We start from the raw sequence: 7,151 nt of genomic DNA on the forward strand, positions 1-7,151 counted from the left end.
AGGAAATCTCAAGTACTTGTTAGTCTCAATTGATTACATGACCAAATGGGTTGAAGCGAAAGCAATGAGGACCATAAACCAGCAGGACTGAATAAAGTTTATGGACAATATTTTGATGAGGTTCAGGATTCCAAGAGTCCTAGTATCAGATAATGGACCGCGGTTTATCGGATCAGAATTCAAGTCCTACCTCCAGGAGCGCGGGATCAAGCACAAAAAGTCATCAGTAGCATATCCCAAAGGAAATGGGCAAGTAGAAGTCACCAACAGAATCCTAATCTGGGGTATTGAGAAGAGACTCAAAGAAAGCAAGAACAAATGGCCAGAAGAGCTGCCAAGCGTACCATAGTCCTACAAGACAAGCCCCGGGACAAGCACTGGAGAGACTCCATTCAAACTAGCTTATGGCACAGAAGTGATGCTTCCTATTGAAGAGGGATCTCCTTCTCACAGAGTGATAAACTTTGGTGAAAAGTTAATCAATGAGGTCCGGGACCAAGCTATACAAAAAATGGAAAGGTACAAGGAGAAGACCAGGGAGCATTTCAGTAAGAAGTCCAGAGTCAAAAACTTCCAAGTTGGAGACCTGGTTCTTTGAGACACAGAAGCATCAGATCCTACAAGCACTGGAAAGTTAATGCCATAATGGGAAGGACCATACAAGGTCAAAAAAGTCCTGAGACCGGGAACCTACAAACTCCTGAACATGGATGGTTCAGAAGTCCCCAATATATGGCATAGACTCAGACTAAGGAAGTTCTACCAATAGAAAAAAGCAAACAAAGAAACCAAAATCTTGTAGCCAATATGGCAAGCAACCAGTTTGTTTTTCCTTATATTTTATATGAATGAAACCATGGATTAATGAAAAGCATTTCTCTACATTACATTTATTAAATCTTTCCAAAAGAAGCAACCAATAGTCCGGACCAAAGATTAGTCTGGACTACGAGCAACCATATTTACTTAGAATTAATATTCTACGAAGCAACCACTAGTCTGGACCAAATATTAGTCTGGACTAGAGCAAACATATTTACTTAGAATTAATTTTCTAAGTAAAGAAGCCAACACTAGCCGGACCAAATATTAGTCTGGACTAGAGCAACCATATTTACTAAGAATTAATTTTCTAAGTAAAGAAGCCAACACTAGTCCGGACCAAAAATTAGTCTGGACTAGAGCAACCATATTTACTTACAATTAATTTTCTAAGAAACCAACCATTAGGCCGGACCAAAGATTAGTCTGGACTAGAGCAAACATATTTACTTAGAATTAATTTTCTAAAAAGCAACCACTAGTCCGGGTCAAAGATTAGTTTGGATTAGTGAAAACATATTTACTTAGAATTAATTTTCTAAGAAGCAACCACTAGTCCGAGCCAAAAAATAGTCTGGACTAGAGCAACCATATTTACCTAGAATTAATTTCCTATGTAAAGAAGCCAACACTAGTCCGGACCAAAGATTAGTCAGGACTAGAGCATATATATTTACTTAGAATTAATTTTCTAAGTAAAGAAGCCATCACTAGTCCGGACAAAAGATTAGTCAGGACTAGAGCAAACATATTTACTTACCATCTTGAGCGCTTTGGACGAGTTCAAGCTATACTAAAAGGGTTAAAGAAGGAAGATCGTCAGGCAGCTATCTGTCACTCACGGAACACTAACTTAATCTGTCTTCTTTCTTTCTTTTACCACCAGCATCTTAGAATTAATTTTCTAAGTAAAGAAGCCATCACTAGTCTGGACAAAAGATTAGTCAGGACTAGAGCAAACATAATTACCTAGAAATAATTTTCTAAGTAAAGAAGCCATCACTAGTCCGGACCAAAAATTAGTCTGGATTAAAGCAAACATATTTACTTTGAATTAATTTTATAAGAAGCAACCACTAGTCCGGACCAAAGATTAGTCTGGACTAGAGCAAACATATTTACTTAGAATTAATTTCCTAAGTAAAGAAGCCAGTACTAGTCCGGACAAACTATAAAACCGGATTAGTAGAAACACAATAACTTAGAAAAAATTTCTAAGGCAAACACAGTATCCAGAAACAAAGATAAAAGCAAACAAAAGCAAAGCGAAGATAAAACAAAGTTAATCAGGCCAACAAAGCCCGGAGCTAAGTGCAGATTTAACAATCACAAATTAAAAGTCTTAAAACAGCAACAACTCCACAGTGCAGATAAAAAGTTAAGAATCCGGAGCATTCGGAGTAAGGAAACTGGGGCATGAACCGTCAAAAGGCTCCGGATCCCTGAGCCCAGCCTCGATATTCTGCTTAGCCTTAATGAATTCTTCAACAAAGTTATCCCAGTTCGCCTCCGAATTATTTTTGATATGCTTCTCGGTAATTACCCAGCAGTGACCAATCTCCGGAGCCCCGACATTCTCCTCGAACTTTTTATACTCCTCGAACTTTTTATACGCCTCGATGACCTCCGACTCCGGTCTCACAGCAGTAATCTGCTTCCGGAGCCCAGCGAAATCCGATTTGAAGTCAGCAGCTTCCTTTAAAGCATTCTCAGCCCAGGTTGTAACATCGCTAAGATGCTTATTCAGCCCGGACAGAGAAGTATCCTTGACAATAATTTGATCCCTCAATTCCCCAATCTCTGTATTCTTTTCACCAATTATGGTCCGGGAATTCTTCAATTCATTGTACGCAAGAGAAGCAGCTCCGGCCATGTACTCACCAAGCTACAAAGAAAGAGTTACAAATCTCAGAAAAATTCACAAGGCAAAAACAGAGAAATGAAGCAAGCAAAGAGACATTGCATACCTGGCCCCAGAGATGAGTACATTCCTTCATCATGGAATTGAATCTGGAGGCATTCATCTCTTTCCAATCAGCGGCCGAGGGAATCTCAACCATAAAACATGCAATTTTTAAATCCAGGCTCGGACTGGTCCCTACAGGCCGCTCCTCCGCCGACCCCTTACCTTTGTCTACTCCGGACTCAGCACCAATATCAACCTTCCCTCCTCGGGGAGGCTTTAAACCAACACTCTGAGCCTCTTGTTAGGAATATGTTGTGGACTTGATGATAAGTCAAACAAAACAACTTAGTAGATTTAACTTAGTGAAATTTGAAGCTCTCGACGGATGATCTAATAGAGTCCCGACGGATGAACTTTATAGTCCCGACGGATGAAAATTTGACATCCATCGAGAGTGTAGCTTATGTAACAAATAAGTACTGTAGCACATTTCTGCAAACAACATATTTTTGTCTAGTAGAGTGTATAGGGTTATCTAAGTCATGTTGACTACTAGATTGATATGCATAATAGGTTAACTAATTATAAATATGAGATGTCTTGTAATTCTGTATAAGTGAAATAGAGTCAAGTGGCAAATAGACTCCCGATGGATGATCTACAAGACTCCCGACGGATGATCAACAAAGTTCCCGACGGATGGCAAACATACTCCCGACGGATGATCAAATTCAAATAGCTATTGATAGTGACAACACAGTCACATGCGTTGGGTTTTTGCAAAAGGAATGTGGCAACCTGTTAAGCAGGATTTTGAGAACAAATAAGCATTACCATTTCTATGCAAATGTGAAGATATTCAAAGATATTGGAATAGAGTAGTGAAGTATCATGGAGTTAGACTAGATATGTTTTGTTTTATTATCTTGTCTTACTGTCATGTAAACTTGGTGATATATAAACTGTATAGCAATTAGAATAATTAACTAAGCAAATACATTTTTCAGAGAAACATATCAAGCTGTATTCTGTAAGGATTTCTTTGTAGTTTATTTGTTCTACTTGTAAAGCAGCTGTGAGCTATTCAAAGCTTCACCGAGTTCTCATTATGATATATATATATATATATCTGGTGGATACATTCAAATCCACCAGAAAGTTTTAAAGCTTTGTATTTTATTATTTAGTGTGTTGATTTCAATTGGCTTTCCATTCCGCACCTTAGCAAATCAAACATTGTTATATGTATTAAGTTCGAACATTTTAAAATCAAAAAAAGAAGCCAGAATTACATTCAACCCCCCCCTTCTATAATTCTTGTTGTATTGTTAGAGAATAACACCTCTTCCTTCTCCGAATGACATCCACCTCAAGAACCTCCACCAAAGGCTCTATCTCCTCCAGATTCTCAAACTCGTCGTCAAGCTCAACATCATCTTCCTTATCCAGAACCCTCTCCTGTTCTCCGGATTCTGGTCCGGAAATAGCATTACTTTGAGACCCTTCCTCCGGAGCAGGATTAGATCTGGAGCCTGCAACAGAAGCCTTCTTCGTCAACTTGAAGGCAGTTCCCAGCCCTTTCAAAGCATCACTGTAAGCAGAAGACGACATGTCCGGTTTGAAGTGAGGTAAACCTGCCAAAGAAGAAACAAGCAAAATTATAACCACAAATACATGACCACAAAACATTACAAGCAAGTAATAAAGCCTAGTCCGGACAAAAACAAAAAACTTACATCCTAGCCGATGTATAGTCTTATGAATCATGAAGGTGTCTCAGGTCAACTTAATACCCAAAAATTCACAAAAAGTAAAAACCATCTGGATCGCATCTCCCCGGAGAGTATCTCGAGGGAACCGAGTCCGGACTCCCTCATGAGCAATATGAGGGAGATACCACAAATCCAAACCTATCAACATTATTAACTCCCCATTCCAGTGCTTCAGGGAGGACTGTTGGATAATCGGCCTATAAGAAGAACCATAGCCACACTCCAAAGCCCGGAATCGAAGCTCATACATTAACATCTAGCTAGACCTAACCAAACTAAATATATGGTGCCACAACCTGAATGTAGGCTGCACCTTGAACTGGTTGCAGGAAGCAATGAACCAAATCATCCACTTTATCCCATTGGGGGTTATCTGCATTGGAGACAGCTGGTACTCATATTTACAAAGATGCTTCAGAAAGAGGTGCCAGTGCTGATTCCACCCGGAGCGCAGCTGCTCCAACTACACCGGAACGAAGCCATCTGCCGGTCTATGGTAGATGCTCACCAGGCTCCGGCCATCTCCATTCAATCAGGGGATCCAACTGGAAGGCAGCCCGGATTGATGGATCTTGAGTTGCATGATCCAAGCCAGCATACTCATCTTTCAGCTTATAAGGCTCCTTGGCCACAATATTACCCACAAACCTCCTATCAAACTCTTCACGGTCATACGGCCCCGGACCAGCATTGGGTTTCCTGGCATCCGGACCAGATACTCCTATAATACCAGCTATTTTCTATTTCCTCACTCTTGGTGATAAAATAGTTCGGTACATCCACCCACAACCCCTCCGGAGTACATGGCACCAACCTAGGAGAAATCTTTCCTAGAGTCAGCTTAGTAATGGCATTGGCACCAGATGTATATGCCTTCTTTCCCATCTCAATGCGCTCAGAATCAGAACACGAATCCGAATCTGACGGGCCCGGGTAGCAGGAGATATAAGCCTTTGCACGAGCTTTAATCCAGACCATAAACCTAAAATAAGTGACAGAGGTTAGTCTAAATCCCTACAAATTTTTACCTTGCATCCTATAATGGTCCGGACTACCCTATTCCCAATTTTATTAAAGTCATACACAATCAGTCAGGGACAACGAATTCGTTAAACAATACTTTCATCCCCACAAAAACCACTATAACCCTAGATCAAAATGTCCGGACTAAAATTACATTAAACCAATAAACAAAACCCACATTAGTCTGGACTCAAAATATAACCAAATCAAACAAATAAAAAAAACACATCCGGACTCGGCCTGCAAGTCCGGACCAATCTACAAACCCTAAAACCAGAAACACTATCCAAACGAAATCAAAAACCAAAATACAACAAAAACACATATACACAGAGATATATAAACACATATAAAAGCCCAAGAACACAATAATAACAGGCACAATCAAGATTCAGAAGCAGAAGGCAATATAGGGCATAATTCTTTAAGGAAACAGCAAAAAGTAAAGCGAAAGAAGAACAAGAACAACTTACAAGAGCAGATTTTACGGAGCAACTGAAAATGACCACACAACAATTCGCAAACACTCGTAAGATCCGTCCAAACACCGAGCACAAAGAAGGAAGAAGAAGAGAACGAGAAGAAGAAAGGAAGTGAAAATTTGAGAAAAAGTAAAAAACAAAAGAACTGCAGGAGGAGGCCTTTTATAGACAAGTGAATTCCTAGGGGCAGATCCACGTGGCCAAATCCTAGCCATCAATCAATTAGAAATATATATATATATATGCAAAAGTATATATATACACAGTAATTATTGCAAGTCATTATTACAGCACGTCTTTTTAAAAAAGACAACTGTAAAAATATAAATCATTGGGAGGGAAAAGACCCAAAACCGTTCCATCTTCTAGTCCGGAGCCCTAAGTCTCAACACAATCCGGACTGGGGGGAAGCCAAGATTAAACTCTTCTAAAGACACCTAACATTAGTTATGATTGGCTAAACTTAACACAATCTGGACTGGGGGGCAACCAAACCTCAAATTCTTCTAAAGATGATTAACCTCAGACCGGATTAGCAGAACTCAACACAATCCGGACTGGGGAGCAACCAAAGCTCAAATTCTCCTAAGATAACTAACCTCAGTCCTGATTGAATGAAGTCAGCACAATCCGGACTAGGGGGCAAGCAAAGCTCATATTCTCCTAAAAGATAACCAACCTTAGTGCAGATTGGCTGAACTCAACACAATTCGGACTGGGGGCAAGCAAAACTCAAATTCTTCTAAGGACACACAACCTTAGTCCTGATTGGATGAACTCAACACAATCTGTACTGGGGGTAATCAAAGCTCAAAATTCTTCTAAAGACAACCAACCTTAGTCCTGATTGGATGAACTCAACACAATCCGGACTGGGGGGCAAGCAAAGCTTAAAATTCTTCTAAAGACACCCAACCTTAGTCCTGATTGGCTGAACTCACCATAATCCGGACTGGTGGGCAAGCAAAGCTCAAATTCTTCTAGAGATAACTAACATCCCAAATTCATAAAACAAAACCAACTTTACTCCCCCATCCAGAAAATATGCATAAGGGAGAGGGGATACATAATAGGACATGTAGCTCCTGCAAGGACCAGGCTCGGACTCCTAACTCAATCCAATCTCGCACACTACTAGTCCTAACT

Source organism: Apium graveolens, chromosome 9, assembly GCF_009905375.1.
Source record: "Apium graveolens cultivar Ventura chromosome 9, ASM990537v1, whole genome shotgun sequence".
NCBI lineage: Eukaryota > Viridiplantae > Streptophyta > Magnoliopsida > Apiales > Apiaceae > Apium > Apium graveolens.